This window comes from Heptranchias perlo, chromosome 6 (genome assembly GCF_035084215.1).
Source record: "Heptranchias perlo isolate sHepPer1 chromosome 6, sHepPer1.hap1, whole genome shotgun sequence".
Lineage (NCBI taxonomy): Eukaryota > Metazoa > Chordata > Chondrichthyes > Hexanchiformes > Hexanchidae > Heptranchias > Heptranchias perlo.
In genome coordinates this window covers 12,170,207-12,189,318 of record NC_090330.1, presented here as the reverse complement: position 1 = coordinate 12,189,318, position 19,112 = coordinate 12,170,207, and the positions used below count along the sequence as shown (strand labels likewise).

The 19,112-nt window shown below is 43.2% G+C and overlaps 1 protein-coding gene across 1 annotated transcript in view; it reads left to right on the top strand.

Moving 5' to 3' along the window:
* The first annotated feature begins 864 nt into the window (after positions 1–864).
* The window catches only part of jade3 (jade family PHD finger 3), a 68,002-nt gene continuing 49,754 nt past the window's right edge, over positions 865–19,112 (top strand). The window contains exon 1 of the mRNA XM_067985761.1: positions 865–1,010. The gene's annotated coding sequence lies outside the window, so the exon portion shown is untranslated. The remainder of the gene's footprint in view (positions 1,011–19,112) is intronic.

The window sequence follows — 19,112 nt, the reverse complement described above, 5'->3', positions numbered from 1 at the left end:
AGATGACTTGGTATTAGAACCATAGAAGGAGGCTGCTTGGCTCATCACGTCTGTGCCAACGGTTCACTAGAGTAATCCCACTGTCCTGTGCACACACCATTGCCCTTTATCTTCCTTTGCTACAAATATTTATCCAATTTTCCACTAAAAGCTGCAATAGTCCCTGCCTCAACCATTCTCTGTGGCAAACTATTCCATGCTGCAACAACCCTCTTTAGAATTACTATTTGTGGAAACTTGCTGTGTACAATTTGGCTGCTGAATTTCCCTACATTATAACAGTGGCTATATTTCTTCGGCATTCTCTTTCTTTAGGACTATTATCAGGTTCATCAATCAAAGAACGATCAATAAATGGAATAGACTCCTGGACAGAGCAGGGGAGGTAAAAATCCTGGAACATTCAAGAGACAATTGGTCCTTCTGGATGGATGAATTAAGTTGGGCCGAATGACCTTCCTCATCCATAATTATCTTGCAAGGAGACATTTTTTAAAAAAGGAAATTATGGCACGGCCGAACAATGAAGGGGAGCACATGTATGTACTTACAGTCAGGACGGAATGTGCTCAATGAAGTGTGTTTTGGGTCAATTGCGTGATTGAGTCCTTCCAGATCAGGTCCAGCAAAGGTTTCGCAGAGGGTCAAACCTAATCTGTGCTGAGACAGATCTTCAGTTCCTAGATGAGCCACAATGGGTTTGATAATATTTTGTTTTGGTTTTTGAACCAGTTGTCTTTTTTTTGGTGGGGGGGGTGTTTGAACCATTCCTCTTGTCTCTTGACCAAGCTGCCTTTCAGCAAAGCAACCGTTGACCCCCACAATGCTCTGCGGCGCGCATGCTCACTTGGTTCTGTCAACACGACTCAGGAGGCGGTGAGAGAGAGAAGGAGCAGCAGCAGCCAACGTCGTGGAGCCGCATAATAGGAGCCGTTGTTATCCGCTTAAACCGAGAGCTGGTTGTGATGGAGCGGCGGGGCGGCCTCCACGGTCCGGAGCAAGAGCGGGCGGTGAGTAGGCGCGGGCCTTTTTTTTTTATTATTTACCATTTCCTTTGTGTGTGTGTCTGTGGGGGTGGGGTGGGGAAAGGGTCTTTTAATCGAGGCCGCGGTGGATCCAACGGCCTTTCCTCCTCCTGGTGCTGGATGCAGAGCTCAGGGAAAGGTTGGTGGGAGAGGAGGCCCCACCATCCCCCCCCCCCCCCAAACCTGATCCATCGCAACGCGTTTCCCCTTTTCAGTTTTATATTTAAACAAGCAGAATTAAAAGTTCTTTTAAAAATTATTTATATTTTATTTTGGTTTTTTTTTTGTTTGCAATGTGAGCGGCCACACGGCGGCGGTGCGGGCTGGATCGGTTGGCGCCTCGGTCTGTGGTGTGTGTGTGTGTGTGTGTGCGCTTCTTCAGCATTTGTGTTGAGGAGGAGGAGGGAGGGAGAACTACTTCACATTGGGCTTTGGCGCCAAGGCCAACCTGCGTCCTTTCAGCTTCCCATCACCGTTGTGTCTACCTGCCCATCCCATCCCTCCTTCCGCTCTCCAGGTGGAAGAACTTTTCAATAAAAGTCCAAAGGTTTTTGTTTGCACTGCTTTTTAAAAAAAAATCGCCAAATTTTGATTTATTGGGTCGTGGTTTATAGCAGTTCTAACTTGCAACTCGTTGTCAAAGGTTAAGTATCTTTCGTATTCCATAACATTTCCTCAATTTTTTAAGATGGGCTTTAAGAAGTAATAAATTGTAGTTTTTATTAAGTCCCAATTTTTATATTGAAGGAAAGCGCACTTTTGTCTTCTCTCTTTTTAAATACTTTAATGATCTGCACTGAAAGAACTTGCATTTATGTTGCGTGTTTCATGACCTCAGGAAATGCCAATGGCGTTTAAAACATTGGCATTTTACAGCCAATTTGAAGTGTAGTAACTGTTGTAATGCAGGAAACGCAGCAGCCAATTTGCACGCAGCAAGGTCCCACAAACGGCAATGTGATAATGACTAGATCATCTCTTTGTGATGTTGGCTAAGGGATAAATATTGGCCAGGACACCAGGGATAACTCCCTTGCTCCTGGAAATACTGCCATGGGATCTTTTACATCCACCTGAGAGGGCATACGGGAGCTTAATTTAATGTCTTACCTGAAAGACGGCACTTCCGACAGTGCAACAACCCCTCAGTACTGCACTGGAGTGCCTGCCTAGATTTTGTGTTCGAGTCTCTAGAGTCAAGTTTGGCAGACATCGTGTCCCCAGACTTGTTCTCTTATTGCCACTTTAGATGTATAAGAACAACGCAGCTTTGATCGCTGGGCTGTGCTGAGCTAGATGATCTTAGCCAGGGTAATGGTATGAGTGTTACAATTGGCCTCAGCACCTCTAGGCCAGGGAGAGAAATAATCAGCCAGAATTTTAACTCATGATTACTATCCAGTGAATTCTGCTGGAATATGTGCACTGAAGGCAAAGCAGTGATTTTTAAAAAAATACTAAGAGCCTTTAAGAGCAATGTTCATTATCTTTGGAACATTTTATACAAAATGATTGTACTTGTGCAGTATGTCATGCTGCAGGGCACCAAGGAGCTATAGTAAACTGAACAAAGTGGGGATCATCAGGAAAATTCCAGTGGCTGGAGTCATATTTAGCACAAAGAAAAATGATGGCGGTCATTGGAGGTCAGTCATCTCAGCCCCAGGACATTGCTGCAGGAGTTCCTCATGGCAGTGTCCCAGGCCCAAACAGCTTCAGCTGCTTCATCAATGACCTTCCCTCCATCATAAGGTCAGAAACGGGGCTGTTCACTGATGATTGCATAGGGTTCAGCTCCATTCGCAATTCTTCACATAATAAAGCAGTCCACGCCCACACGCAGCAAGACCTGAACAATATTCAGGCTTGGGCTGCCAAGTGGCACGTAACATTCCTGCCACAGAAGTGTCAGGCATTGATCATCTCCAACAAAAGAGCATCACCACCTCCCTTTGACATTCAATAGCATTACCATCGCTGAATCCCCAACCATTAACATCCTTTTGTGGGGGGGGGGGTCGGGGTCACCATTGACCAGAAACTGAAATGGATCAGCCACATAAATGCTGTGGCTACTAAAGCAAGTCAAAGACCAGATACTCTGTGGCCTGTGGCTTACTTCCTGACTCCCCAAAGCCCCTCTACCACCTATAAGGCAGAAGTCAGGAGTGTGATGGAATACTCTTCACCTGCCTGGATGGGTGCAGCTCCAACAATACTCAAGAAGCTCGACGTCATCCAGGGCAAAGCAGTCTGTTTGATCGCCCCATTCACTGGCTCAAACATTCACTACCTCCACCATCGGCGTACTGTGGCTGCAATGTGTACTATCTACAGGATGCACTGCAGCAACATGCCAAAGCTGCTTTGACAGCACCTCCCAAACCCATGACCTCCACCGCCTAGAAGGACAAGGACAACAGATGCATGGAAACACCATCACCTCCAAGTTACACACCATCCTGACAAGGACATGCATCACCATTCCATCATTGTTGCTGGGTCAAAATCCTGGAACTCCTTACCTAACAGCATTGTGGGAGTACCTTCACCACACGGACTGCAGCGGTTCAAGAAGAAGGCCCGTCTCAAGGGCAACTAGGGATGGGAAATAAATGCTGGCTTTGCCAGAGACTCCCAAATCCCAAAATTTAATTTTTAGAACAAGTACGCTCGCCAAATGTAGAGATTAACGGACTTGACACAAGGTGTTGCGTATTGCCAAATAAATTAATGATTGGGCTTGGTTGTCATGAATGAATAGCCTGCCAGCATTTGCTCTCTGAGCTTGCATATGGAGATTGGTCACCATCACCGGCATCTCCAAAACCTGGATGAGGCACTGGACAGCTGCCGGTACCCATGGATCTGTGCTTGAGCAAGAATTGGTATTTTCAGGACAGGAAGAGGGGACAAGAATTTAAGGAAAATAATATGACCCATGTTGACCTGACTTTGTGTTTTTCTTAAAAGCTTATTCTGCTTGGCACCAACCTCAATCAATTTAGGCAATGGAGTAAAAAATTGCATTTTACCATTCTGTTAGCATGTTAGTACACAAATATGTTGCACACAGTTTCCTAGACAGTTTTGTCTGTATGTTTTGTGAGGTCAGGTAAATGTTTTACTTGCAACTGAGGAGACCTCACTGATGAGATATAAACTACATACTTCATAACAATTACAAAACCCACATATACCTCGAGTTGCAAGAATCAAGACTTCATTGGAATTAGTTTATTTAATTCTACGAGTACAAATCTCTTTCCTTCACCTAAAATTGGCAGTTGTGCCATTTGCTGCCTAAGCCCCATGCTCTGAAATTCCCTGCCTAAGCCCCTCTGCCGCTCCACCACCCCATCTTACTTTAAGACCCTCCTTAAAACCCTCTTCGACTATGCACTTGGGCACCCCATCTAATATCTCCTCCTTTGGCCATTTATTTCTGATTCTGTCTCTGTAAAATACCGAGGGATGTTTTTCTACGTTAAAGATGTTATATGAATGCAAGTTTCGAAGTGTAACTTTGTTCTTGTGTCAAATAGGATGGCCCTGCGAATCAACTCTGTTAATGTTGCTCATTTTCTAATTTGCTGCAAGGTGCATTTTCATGGTACAGGAATGAATTCCTGCCTGGTCATTTTTTTCTTATTCATATTTTGGATGTGGGTGTCGTTGGCAAGGCTGGTATTTATTGCCCATCCCTTGTTGCCCTTGAGATGGCGGTGGTGGGCCTCCTTCTTGAATCGCTGCAGTCCTTGTGGTGAAGGGCCTACCACAGTGGTGTTAGGTAGGGAGTTCCAGTATTTTGAGTCAGCGATGATGAAGGAATGCGACGCTATATCTCCCAAGTCAGGATGGTGTGTCACTTAGAGGGGAACTTGGAGGTGATGGTGTTCCCATGCACCTGCTGCCCTTGTTGTTCTAGGTGGTGGAGGTCACAGGTTTGGCACGTGTTTCCAAAGAAGCCATGGTGAGTTGCTGAAGTGCATTCTGTAGATAGTACACACTGCAGTCATGTTGTCCTTTCACTAGCTGTAAACTCCACTGCCCCATACCATATATACACGTACACACATCCATTCGTTTTTGTGTCTACCATTTTAAATTTTGCAATCTATACTTTATAAATATTTGAAATAATTTAAAAATGGGTTATTTTCCATCTGTAGTCTTTTTCTTGCAATATTCAGGAAAAACTACTATGTATTATAATTGACAGCTTCATCGGTGAACTGAGATATGCCCTACAGACGTGGCTGCATTTTGTTCTACTCTGCTGCCTGTGATTGCTGGTCTTGGAGGAAGAATAGTTGCACATTGAATATTGAATACCTTTGAATGATTAGAGATCAAAGTCACTGCGTGGTATATTATTTAACAATCTAGAGCCGAGGTCCCAGATTCCATTCCTGATCCATGTTCAGTTAGTTGATCGTAGCAGGGCAGCAGCAAGAGTGCTACAAGTGGTCTTAGTGCTCCTGGGCTACTGAGAGAGAGGGAAGGTAACAGTCACAACTTCTGCTCTCAACTTCTACCCAGTGACTTCTGTTGGAAAATGCCGCCTTCTGGACTTTGGGTGATGTCAGAATGGGGCTCAGCTGTGAAGTCCTTCATGGTTGAATAGCTGGGTAACTTAAAAAATGGCCATTTGGATGAGGTACAAGTAACTATTGGCTCTCATGGAACCTGACCCCAGGATGGATCACCAGTTTCAGGAGAGGAAAACAATTTGACTATGGCTTGGAGAATCAGAACATCTACTAGCCTGGTAAGTTTCATATTGAGCTAGAAGACTAGCCATCGCCGAGGTGCTATAACATATTATTTTTTGGCCTGGTTATTAGCTTAATTCCAAGTTTTGTTGCGTAATGTACAAAAGCAAGGACGTTATGCTAAACCTTTATAAATCACTGGCTAGGCCTCAGCTGGAGTGGTATGTCCAATTCTGGGCACCACATTTTAGGAAGGATGTCAAGGCCTTGGAAAGGGTGCAGAAATTTACTAGAATGGTACCAGGGATGAGGGACTTCAGTTATGTGGAGACGAGAGAAGCTGGGATTGTTTTCCTTCGAGCAGCAAAGGTTAAGGGGAGGTATAAAAGAGGCATTCAAAGTCATGAAGGGTTTTGATAAGGGAAAATAAGGAGCAACTGTTTCCACTGCCAGAAGGGGCGGTAAGCAGAGGACAATTGGCAAAAGATAATGAAGCAGTCCGTGCCCGCATGCAGCAAGACCTGGACCACATAAATGGCAAGTAACATTCATGCCAAGACAAGTGCCAGGCAATGACCATCTCCAACAAGAGAGAGTCTAATCACCTCCCCATGACATTCAACGGCATTACCATTGCCGAATCCCCCACCATCAACGTCCTGGGGGTCACCATTGACCAGAAACTTAAGCGGACCAGCCACATAAATACCGTGGCTACAAGAGTAGGTCAGAGGCTGGGTATTCTGCGGCGAGTGACTCACCTCCTGACTCCCCAAAGCCTTTCCACCATCTACAAGGCACAAGTCAGGAGTGTGATGGAATACTCTCCACTTGCCTGGATGAGTGCAGCTCCAACAACACTCAAAAAGCTTGGCACCATCCAGGACAAAGTAGCCTGCTTGATTGGCACCCCATCCATCACCCTAAACATTCATGCCCTTCACCACCGCTGCACTGTGGCTGCAGTATGTACCATCCACAGGATGCACTGCAGCAACTCGCCAAGGCTTCTTCGACAGCACCTCCCAAGCCCATGACCTCTGCCATCTGGAAGGACAAGGGCAGCAGGCACATGGGAACAACACCACCCTCCAAGTCACACACCATCCAGACTTGGAAATATATCGCCATTCCTTCATCATCGCTGGGTCAAAATCCTGGAACTCCCTACCTAACACTTAACAGCACCGTGGGAGAAACTTCACACAGACTGCAGCGGTTCAAGAAGGCGGCTTACCACCACCTACTCAAGGGCAATTAAGGATGGGCAATAAATGCTTGTCTTGCCAGCGACGCCCACATCCCATGAACGAACAAAAAAAAACTAGAGGTGAGATGAGGGGGAAAAAAATTTACGCAGTGAGTTATTATGATCTGGAATGCACTGCCTGAAAGGGTGGTGGAAGCAGATTCAGCAGTAACTTTTGAAAGGGATTTGAATAAATACTTAGTGGAGAAAATTGCAGGGCTATGGGGAAAGAGCTGGGGAGTGGGACTAATTGGATAGCTCTTTCAAAGAGCTGGTACAGGCACGATTGGCTGTATAGTCTCCTCCTTCTGTGTTGTAACATTCTATGATTCTAAGTGTACATAGTTGTTAAGCCACAGGCAGCCAAATTGGCCATCTTAATAGTTCATTATACAGATGACCCTCTTAAATTTAAATTGAGTTTTTGGGTCAGGAGTGATGGCAATGTACATTCATAGTTTTGCTTACTATCAGAATGAAGCTAAGAGTAGCCTAAGTTTATCCAGATTCCTCTGTTTAAAAACAGTAAGCAATGTCATCATTAAGCTTTCTGTAAAATATAAAATAAAGGTTTGTGTAATGTTGACGCTATGCCCACTTGAACTGTGAAAAGTGGCCAGGAGTACAATTACAGATTTTGTCCTAATATCTTTGAACTGCCTGGGGAGAGCACTGTGAGCTGTTTTAACATGAGGATGAAGAACTGATGATTTCAGGTTAGTTATTGAGTGTTAGTGGTGAGAGGAATTTGAAGTGAACAGTATTATGACACTCTTGGCTTAAACTTTCTCCCCTCCCATAGTGTGTTGCTACTGATGTATGCTAAATAACAATTTTGGTGCCCAGGAAGGAGACGAAAGTGTTATTCGAAAATGTTTAGTTTGTGATCGTGGGGTTCTGTGTTTCTATAAACGTGGTTGCTATGGCAATAGTTTTTCCTATGTCAACAGTGTGAGGTGTATGTCAAGTGACCATGCAAGTCTGAAATGTTTGGATTATTTGCGATCCTTGCCAGTAAGGTTGTTGGTTGGGTAGCCGTATTGGCTGTGACTACCTAATCAAAACATATGAATGTAGAATAATATTCTGGGTGAACAATGAACTTTGGTGTGGTTATTTTGTTCTGTGCCTGCAGGGCTCAAAATAACCACTCTAGTGTAGCTCAGTGGTTTGCTCTGTAAAATAGTTCCACCTCAGAGCGAATTTGAATTGCTGTTTTCTGATCTGCCAAATCAAACAGATTCAGGCATTGTCATATGGAATTAATGGGAAGTTGCTGCAATTGTTTAAGAATTGGCTACATTCCCGTAGGTAGAAAATTGTTATTGGTGGCTGTGGATCTGCTTGGAGGCCGGTTACCTGTGATGTGCTGCAAGGATTGGTGTTGGTGCCACTGCTTTTTACTATTTTCACAAATGACCTAGATAGTGTTGTTGGGGGAATGGTCCGTGAATTCGCAGATGATACTAAAATTTGAGCGAGTGTTAGGACTGTAGAGGAGAACAAATTTTAGCAAGCAGGTTTAAATACGCTGAGGGAATGGACCAAACTGGCAAATGGAATTTAATCTAAATAAGTAGTGTTTTGCGTTTGGGCATGAGCAACATCAAAAACACTTACACTTCACGTGGAACAGAACTGAAATTGCTTGAGAAAGAAAAAATGATCTTGGTGTTATAGTTCATAATTCTTTAAAGGTTCATGACCAATGCCGAGAAGCTGTAGCCAAAGCAAATAGCATATTAGGTTGTATTAATAGGACTGTTCAATATAAAACAAAGTGCACCATTTTGTCCTGTACAACCTTGGTTAGAATACTGGGTCTAGTTTTGGTCCCCTCATATGTGATGTAGAGGCTATGAAAAAAGTTCAGAAGAGAGCCAAAATTATGATTTCCAGCTTAAAAAGCTGGGACTATTCACTTTAGAGATGCGTAGGCTGAGAGGTGATTTGATAGAGGTATATAAAATAGTAAAAAGACTAGATTATGTTCCTTTTGTAACAAGTTGCTGGCTCATGCAAGGAGTGCTGACTCTGCAAACCTTCAATAGAGTGCTAGACCAGTTCCTGGCTGGGCCGCAGAACACACCTTATAAAAGGTAGGTGAAATAGTAGGCATTATGATCAATGTGGTCTCCTGGACTAATTTTCAACTGCTTAAGGGAGTCGGAGAGGAATTTTCTAACTTTTGTTCTCTAATTGGCTTTGGGGTTTAATCTGTTTGCGTCTCCCAGGAGTTTACATGGATACTCGTGGGCAGGGTTTGTCTAATCATGATGCTTCACACATCACGATTGTGTGGGATAGGCTTGATGGACCAGATGATCTTTTCCTGCCTGTCATTTCCATATGTCCGTGTCATAATAAGCAGTTAATGAGCAGGGGAGTTCTCCCAGTGTGCTAGTGAACACTTATCCCTCAACCAACATCACGGAAACAGATTCATCTGATCATTAATCTCATGTACTTCATTGGTTGTAAAGTGCTTTGGGACGTCCTGAGGTCTTGAAAGGCGTTATATAAATGCAAGTCCTTTCTTAATAAAATCACTTTTAATTTAAAATTGATCAGTTTGGTTAAATCAGATTGTGCATCCCACTTGAACAGAAAAAATTATTTACCCAGATTCTTGTGACCTATTTACCAGTGGTGCCTGGAGTAGCTTCAGAAGGTTCATTCCCAAGTACCCAGTACCAGTTGAGAAGTTTGATACTGCTTCAGACATTCAATGTTTACACATGGTGGATAATGTGGAAGTAGCATTCTTTGTGTCCCTAGTTGCCTGGAAATGCTTGTTTTGCAAGGGGTGGGGGGAACGAGCAGAGAGTGAAGGAAAGCAACCACACGTGCATACTCTTTATACAGTTCTTTTTATATTATTCATTGATGGGATGTGGGCATCGCTGGCAAGGCCAGCATTTATTGCCCATCCCTAATTGCCCTTGAGAAGGTGGTGGTGAGCCGCCTTCTTGAATCACTGCAGTCCGTGTGGTGAAGGTTCTCCCACAGTGCTGTTAGGTAGGGAGTTCCAGGATTTTGACCCAGCGACGACGAAGGAACGGCGATATATTTCCAAGTTGGGATAGTGTGTGACTTGGAGGGGAACGTGCAGGTGGTGTTGTTCCCATGTGCCTGCTGCCGTTGTCCTTCTAGGTGGTAGGGGTCGTGTGTTTGGGAGGTGCTGTCGAAGAAGCCTTGGCGAGTTGCTGCAGTGCATCCTGTGGATGGTACACTGCAGCCACAGTGAACCGGTGGTGGAGGGAGTGAATGTTTAGGATGGTAGATGGGGTGCTAATCAAGCGGGCTGCTTTGTCCTGGATGGTGTCAAGCTTCTTGAGTGTTGTTAGAGCTGCACTCATCCAGGCAAGTGGAGAGTATTCCATCACAACCCTGACTTGTGCCTTGTAGATGGTGGAAAGGTTTTGGGGAGTCAGGAGGTGAGTCACTCGCCACAGAATACCCAGCCTCTGACCTCCTCTTGTATCCACAGTAATTATGTGGCTGGTCCAGTTAAATTTCTGGTCAACGGTGACTCCCAGGATGTTGATGGTGGGGGATTCGGCGATGGTAATGCCGTTGAATGTCATGGGGAGGTGTTTAGATTCTCTCTTGTTGGAGATGGTCATTGCCTGGTACTTGTCTGGCGCAAATGTTACTTGCCACTTATCAGCCCAAGCCTGGATGTTGTCCAGGACTTGCTCCATGCGGGCACGGACTGCTTCATTATCTGAGGGGATGCAAATGGAAATGAACACTGTGCAATCATCAGCGAACATCCCCATTTCTGACCTTATGATGGAGGGAAGGTCATTGATGAAGCAGCTGAAGATGGTTGGGCCTAGGACACTGCCCTGAGGAACTCCTGCAGCAGTGTCCTGGGGCTGAGCTGATTGGCTTCCAACAACCACTACCATCTTCCTTTTTGCTAGTACGACTCCAGCCACTGGAGAGTTTCCCCCTTGATTCCCATTGACTTCAATCTTACTAGGGCTCCTTGGAGCCACACTTGGTCCAATGCTGCCTTGATGTCAAGGGCAGTCACTCTCCCCTCACCTCTGGAATTCAGCCCTTTTGTCCATGTTTGGACCAAGGCAGTAATGAGGTCTGGAGCCGAGTGGTCCTGGCGGAACCCAAACTGAGCATCGGTGAGCAGGTTATTGGTGAGTAAGTGCCGCTTGATAGCACTGTTGATGACACCCTCCATCACTTTGCTGATGGAGAGGTAATTGGATGGATTGGATTTGTCCTGCTTTTTGTGGACAGGACATACCTGGGCAATTTTCCACATTGTCGGGTAGATGGGTCGGTGTTGTAGCTGTACTGGAACAGTTCTGGAATTGGTTATAAAGCTCATAGCTGTTGGAAGCTTACACTCCCAATTCTGGATTGGAAGCAGTTTTGCTATTCTTAGTCTGTACCTTTTTTTTATTTGCTTCCTGAACTTCAGTACTGTTACCTGTTACGCCACTAGAGGCATGCTTTCTGTGGATGTGAAATTGGCCAAGTATCTGCAACTAAAAATTCCTCGCAACAATTTAAATATGAAGTTACTAATGTTTGCTTTCTTCCCGTTGTGAGGAGACACTAGCATCTTGACTGTACAACTGCTCTCATTCTCACCTAAATAATTTTTAAAAAATTCCTTTGTTTTCTCTGCTTTTCGTGAAGGTGCTAGGGTAATTTTAATGTAAGGACTTGCACAACACCAGGTTATAGTCCAACAGTTTGTCCACCCCAGTCCATCACCGGCATCTCCACATCATGGGTAATTTTAATGGCTGCTGTCTAGTAACTCAGGCAGTTCTCATTTGTGAACATAGATAATGAGTGGGTGCATGGTACTCATGGGTCATCATGGGCAAACTCAATCCTATCCTCACCTGACATATATGGCCACTTTCCAGCAGGAAGTCACCTTGCTAGGAGTGGAAATCCTACAGATTTTATTTTGCACAGGCACATCGAGGCCAGTTGTCAGATCCCAACTGCTGTCCTGACTGAAGTCAATTAACTTGGCATAGACCGATTGAACCAGGAACCTTGCTGGTCTAGGTTCATGAATCAGCAGACTTTATTAACTGGACCAACAGGGAACTAAACCTGCTTTTTAAACACTTTTAAAAAAAAAATGTAAAATACAAAGAAGTGCATTTAAGATGCAACACTTTTTATAAACTGTCTAAATCCAACCTTGGAAATGTCCATGTTTCTGTTCAGGATGATTATTCATTGAGCCTCTACTGGAGTGTGCAGGTCTGTAGAAGTTGGGTGAAGACAGGTTGTGCTTGGCTGAAATGCCTCAACAAAATTAGATAGGCTGGTGATCACTCACTGTTTACATTTGCTTGTGAATAATGGACAAGATATAGGACAGCTGCTGGCACTCGCAGACTTGTATTGCATCATGAATCGATCTGCTCAGGAGAGAGAGAGAGAGAGGGGAAAATAAGTCTAAATGTAATAAGATTTTAATTTGCATTAAATTGGATAACAACTATCATTGTCATGCATGTTACAGTCAGCCTCATGAATGGAAATAAGAAACTTATTTTTCAGGAATCTGCCTGCATCCAGATGTATGTGCTTTCCAGCAAGAGTCACTCGATAGTGGTCAGGAGTGGGAACACTGGCTGACTTTTCCCCCATCCCTGCCCTTCCTTCCTATTCTTGCCTGAGGTGCTGTGACCATTTGTAATGTCCTTTATCTGCTGCCTCACTGATCAGGAAACTCATTGCAGACTGAGGGTCGAGCCTAAGTCCTTCCTGATCAGTGTCACCATCAGAGGAGTTTATCCATAATAGCATTATATTTTGCTACAACTTCATGATTGTTGTGGTTCACGTAGGAATCAATGACGTAGGTAAAACTAGGAATGAGGTTCTGCTGAGGGAGTTTGAGGAGCTAGGGACCAAATTAATAAGCAGAACCGCAAAGGTAATAATCTCTGGATTGCTACCTGAGCCATGTGCAAATTGGCATAGGGTCAAACAGATCAGAGTGTTAAATGTGTGGCTCAAAGAGTGGTGTGGGAGACAGGGGTTTTGATTTATGGGGCACTGGCACCAATACTGGGTGAGCTGTTCCATTGGGAGGGGCTCCACTTATACCGGGCTGGGACCAGTGTCCAGACGAATTGAATATGGTGGTAGATAGGGCTTTAAACTAAAAAGTGGGGCAGGGGGTGGTGGGGCTCAGGTAAGGGTAAATTTATAAATGTAAAGAGAAAAGTCAAGGCCACAGAGCAGTGTAGCGATTTGGGTAAAGATAATAAATAGTGCGTGTCAGGAAGGGACAGAGAATTCAACGGTAATAGTGCATCAGTGAACAAGGTCAGATCAGGGAAAAATGGTAAATAGTTTAAAATTAAAGGTTTAAAATCTGAATGCAGGAAGCATTTGTAATAAGATGGACGAATTAATGGCACAAATAGAAATAAATGGGTTTGATCTAGTAGCCATTGCTGAGATGTAACCAAGGTTGGGAACTAAATATTCCAGGGTACTTGACTTTTTGAAAAGACAAGTAAAATAGAAAAGGATGGGGGTGGGGTGGGGGGGGTGGAAATTAGCCCTGATAACAAAGGATGGCATAAAGACAGTCGTGAGAAAGGATCTTGTCTCGGAAGATCAGGAAGTAAAATCAGTATGGGTGGAGATAAGAAATAACAAGGTGCAAAAAACACTGGTGGGAGTAGTTTATAGGCCCCCTAACAATAGTTATACTGTTAGACAGAGTATTGATCAAGAAATAATAGGAACTTGTAACAAAGGTAATGCAGTAATCGTGGGGAACTTTAATCTTCATATAGACTGGACAAATCAAATTGGCAAAAGTAGTTTGGAGGACGAGTTCATAGAATGCATTCGATACAGATTCCTAGAACAATACGACATGGAACCAACAGGCTATTTTAGATCGCTTGTGTAATGCGACAGGGTTAATTAGTAATCTCATAGTAAGGGATCCTGTGGGGAAGAGTGATCATAATATGATAGAATTTCACATTGAAATCGAGAGTGGCCTACTTAAGTCCGCTTAAACTTAAACAAGGGTATAAGGGACGAGTTGGCTAAGGCAGATCGGGAAATTAGATTAAAAGGTATGATGGTAGATAAGCAATGGCAAACATTTAATGAAATATTTCATAATTCTCAACAAATATACATTCCCTTGAGGACTAAAAACTCCACGGGAAAATTATCCATCCGTGGCTAACGAAAGAAGTTAAGGATAATATTAGATTAAATGAAAAGGCTTATAATGTTGCCAAGAAGAGTAGTAAGCCTGAGGATTGGGAGAGTTTTAGAAACCAGCAAAGGATGACCAAAAATTGATAGAGGAAGAAAATAGAATATGAGAGTAAACTAGCAAGAAATATAAAAACAGATTGTAAGAGCTTCGACAAATATGTAAAAAGGAAGAGGTTAGCGAAAGTGAATGAGGGTCCCTCAGAGGCTGAGACAGGAGAAATTATAATGGGGAATAAGGAAATGGCAGAGACATTAAACAAATACTTTATATCTGTCTTCACAGTAGAGGACATAAGCAACATACCAGAAATAGTGGGTAACCGAGGTTCTAATGAGAGTGAGGAACTTAAAGTAATTAATATTAGTAAAGAAAAAGTGCTAGAGAAATTAATGGGACTAAAAGCCGACAAATCCCTTGGACCTGATGGCCTACATCCTAGGGTTCTAAAAGAGATGGCTGCTGAGATAATGGATGCATTGGTTGTGATCTTCCAAAATTCCCTAGATTTTAGAATGGTCCCAGTGGATTGGAAGGTAGCAAATGTAACTCTGCTATTCAAGAAATGAGAGAGAAAGCAGGAACCTACAGACCAGTTAGCCTGACATCAGTAGAAAATAGAAATATTTACAGCACAGAAGGTGGCTATTTGCCCCATCATGTCCGTACCGGTCGAAAAAGAGCTACCAGCCTAATCTTACTTTCCAGCACTTGGTCCGTAGCCAAGGGACCGTAATTGGGAAAATGCTGGAAATCCGTTATTAAGGACGCAGTAACGGGGCACTTAGAAAATAATATGATTAGGCAGAGTCAACATGGTTTTATGAAAGGGAAATAATGTTTGACATCTGTTAATTTTTTGAGGATGTAACTAGCAGGGTAGATAAAGGGGAACCAGTGGACGTAGCATTTTTGGATTGTCAAAAGGCATTCGATAAGGTGCCACACAAAAGGTTGTGACGTGAGATAAGGGCTCATGGGGTTGGGGGTAATATATTAGCATGGACAGACGATTGGTTAACGGACAGAAAGTGGAGAGTAGGAATAAACAGGTCATTTTCAGGTTGGTAGGCTGCAACTAGTGGGGTGCTGCAAGGATCAGTGTTTGGACCTCAGCTTTATACAATCTATCTTAATGACTTAGATGAAGGAACTGAGTGTAATGTATCCAAGTTTGCTGACGATACAAAGCTAGGTGGGAAAGTAAGCTGTGAGGAGGACACAGGGATATAGACAAGTTAAGTGAGTGGGCAAGAAAGTGGCAGATGAGGCATAATATTGGGAAATGTGAGGTTATTCACTTTGGTCAGAAAAATAGAAAATCTAATTTTTTTTTAAAATGGTGAGAAACTATGAAATGTTGGTGTTCTTGTGCATGAAGCACAAAGTTAACATGCAGATACAGCAAGCAATTAGGTAGGCAAATGATCTATTGACCTTTATTGTAAGGGGGTTGGAGTACAAGAGTAATGAAGTCTTGCTGCAGTTGTACAGGGCTTTGCTGAGACCACACTTGGAGTACTGTGTACAGTTTTGGTCTCCTTACCGAAGGAAGGATATACTTGTCTTAGAGGGGGTGCAATGAAGGATCACTAGATTGACTCCTCGGATGAGAGGGTTGTCCTATGTGGAATGATTGAGTAAAGTGGGCCTATACCCTCTGGAGCTTAGAAGAATGAGAGGTGATCTCATTGAAACATATAAGATTCTGAGAGGGCTTGACAGGATAGATGCTGAGAGGCCATTTCCCCTGGCTGGAGAGTATAGAACTAGGAGGCATAGTCTCAGGATAAGGGGTCGGCTGTTTAGGACTGAGATGAGGAATTTCTTTACTCCAGAGGGTAGTGAATCTTTGGAATTCTCGACCCCAGAGGGCTGTGGATGCTCAGTCGTTGAGTATGTTCAATGCTAAGATCAATAGATTTTTGGACACTAAGGGAATCAAAGGATATGGGGAGCGGGTGGGACAGTGGAGTTGAGGTCGAAGATCAGCCATGATCTTATTGAATGGCGGAGCAGGCTTGTGGGACTGTATGGCCTACTCTTGCTCCTATTTCTTATGTTCTTGTGTTGGTTCTTACCTTCATTATGTCACCAAGTCCAAGGCTGTGTTTGCAGTTTAATCTAAATGTTTTAGCTGACAGGAAAATACAGGTTGAGAAAAGACTCTGCAGTCCATCTAGCCAGGTCCAAAAACCAATCCCTTCCGATTGCCTACTCTCTGCAATATCTATCCAATTGTTCATCAAATTTTTACACACCATCTTCCCAGAGCCCTTCATTCCACATGTTCTTTACCAGCTGTGTGAAATAGTTATATCTAAACTATCTGTGCACCTTCCCTGTTCTAAGCTTGAGCCCATGACCCTGGTTTACACTTTGTTACAATCTTGAACATGTTATTGGATTCAATTTATTTATTCCATTAAATGAACTTGAATAATATGTTCCCTGAGCCGTCTCTTCTCTAGAGGAAACAATTCTAGACTCTTCAACCTCTCTCGATAGCTTAAATGTCTTAAGCTAATTAGCAGTTTAATTGGTCTTTTCTACACTGCACTCAATACCTGAATATCCTTCCTGTGGTACGGTGTCCAGAATTGTGCACAGGGTTTGACTGTACTAGTGCCTTGTATATAATTATCATTTTCTGGGATTTGTGCTCTAACCCTCAAGTTGCACAGCTTTCATTATTGCTGCTGTACATTGCACTGATGATTTTAGTGAGCTATCCACCACCACCCCCATTTCTTCAGTGATTTGTCATAGAGCTCTGAGCCATTTAGTTTATATTCTCAAGAACAAGAAGTTGCATTTATATAGCACCTTTAACATTGTAAAATATCTCATCGTTTATTCCCTTTCCCGAATCTGGCATTTGTCCACCATACCAACTTATCCATCAGATATCTTTGTATTTGCTTTGCCTGTTCCCTATTGTTTTAATCCTCACCCATTTCAGTGTAATTTGCAAGTTTAGAAGTTTTTATTCTGTCCCCAGATCCAGATCATTTATATACGCTTTATCTAGCAGTGAGTGGCCCTAGCACTGATCCCATGGCACACCACTAGTGACCCTTGCCATGTTAATGTAGTGCAATTAACGACCACTTTTTACTTTCTTTGGTTTAGCCATTTTTCAGTCCAGAAGCTTGTTTCCCATTCCATGCTGTCCAACCTTGTGGACTAATCATTTGTGTGGCACAGTATCAAAATTCTTGATGAAATCTAAATAAAGTTTCTGTTGTCAATGTGGGCCTTCATTTCTTTGAAGATCTCCAGTAAATTTGTTATGCAAGACTTCTGTTTCATAAACCCTTACTGTCCGGCTCCATGATCTGTGCGCATTTTCAGCTTCATCTGTTGTAGGTTAGATCACAAAATAATTCTGGATGGAGAAGGCCAATTCGCCCATCTTAATTCATCCATCCAGAAAGATGCTACAGTTCCCCCATTTCAGTATCTGATTTGTTTCTTAAATGAGTCCTGGTTTTTTGCCTCCACTATTGTATCTGGAAGTGCATTCCATGCGTTGATCGGTCTTCCTGTGTCTCCTTGTCCTACTCTAAATTTAATTTAAAGTAATAGTTGCTTTTACCTTTTCCATTTCCTTAACTATCTTATACACTTATATTAAATGCAAAATACTGCAGATGTTGGAAATCTGAAATAAAAACAGAAAATGCTGGAAATCTCAGCAAGTCAGGCAGCATTTGTGGAGAAAGAAACAGAGTTAATGTTTCAGGTTGACTTTTTGTCAAAATGGGAAGCAGTTAAAGATTTAACGGTTTTTAAGCAAGTACAGAGCCAGGCAAAGGGAGGGGATGGGGGGAGGGTAGAAAAGAACAAAAGGGAAGGTTTGTGATAGGGTGGATGGCAGGAATGATTTAAATAACAAAAGGGATGATGGTGCAAGGCAAGGAGGGTGGTAATGGAACAAGTAAAGAAACAAAAGATGGGTCTCGAGGAGCTGTAAATGGCAACAGCAGAACCATTACCAGCACCTGCTGTCCAAAAAAATGGGAGCAGTGGCTATGATCTGAAGTTATTGAAATCAGTGTCGAGTCCAGAAGGTTGTTAAAGTGCCTAATCAAAAGATAAGGTACTAGGAACATAGGAACAGGAGTAGGCCATTCAGCCCCTCGTGCCTGCTCCGCCATTTGATAAGATCATGGCTGATCTGTGATCTGACTCCATATACCTGCCTTTGGCCCATATCCCTTAATACCTTTGGTTGCCAAAAAGCTATCTATCTCAGATTTAAATTTAGCAATTGAGCTAGTATCAACTGCCGTTTGCGGAAGAGAGTTCCAGACTTCTACAACCCTTTGTGTGTAGAAATGTTTTCTAATCTTGCTCCTGAAAGGTCTGGCTCTAATTTTTAGACTGTGCCCCCTACTCCTAAAATCCCCAACCAGCGGAAATAGTTTCTCTCTATCCATCCTATCTGTTCCCCTTGATATCTTATAAACTTCGATCAGATCACCCCATGACCTTCTAAACTCCAGAGAATACAACCCCAATTTGTGTAATCTCTCCTCGTAACTTAACCCTTGAAGTCCGGGTATCATTCTAGTAAACCTACGCTGCACTCTCTCCAAGGCCAATATGTCCTTCCGAAGGTGCGGTGCCCAGAACTGCTCACAGTACTCCAGGTGCGGTCCAACCAGGGTTTTGTATAGCTGCAGCATAACTTCTGCCCCCTTGTACTCTAGTCCTCTAGATATAAAGGCCAACGTTCCATTTGCCTTCTTGATTATTTTCTGCACCTGTTCATGACACTTCAATGATCTGTGTACCTGATCCCTAGGTCCCTTTGGACATCCACTGTTTTTAACTTTTTACCATTTAGAAAGTACCCTGTTCTATCCTTT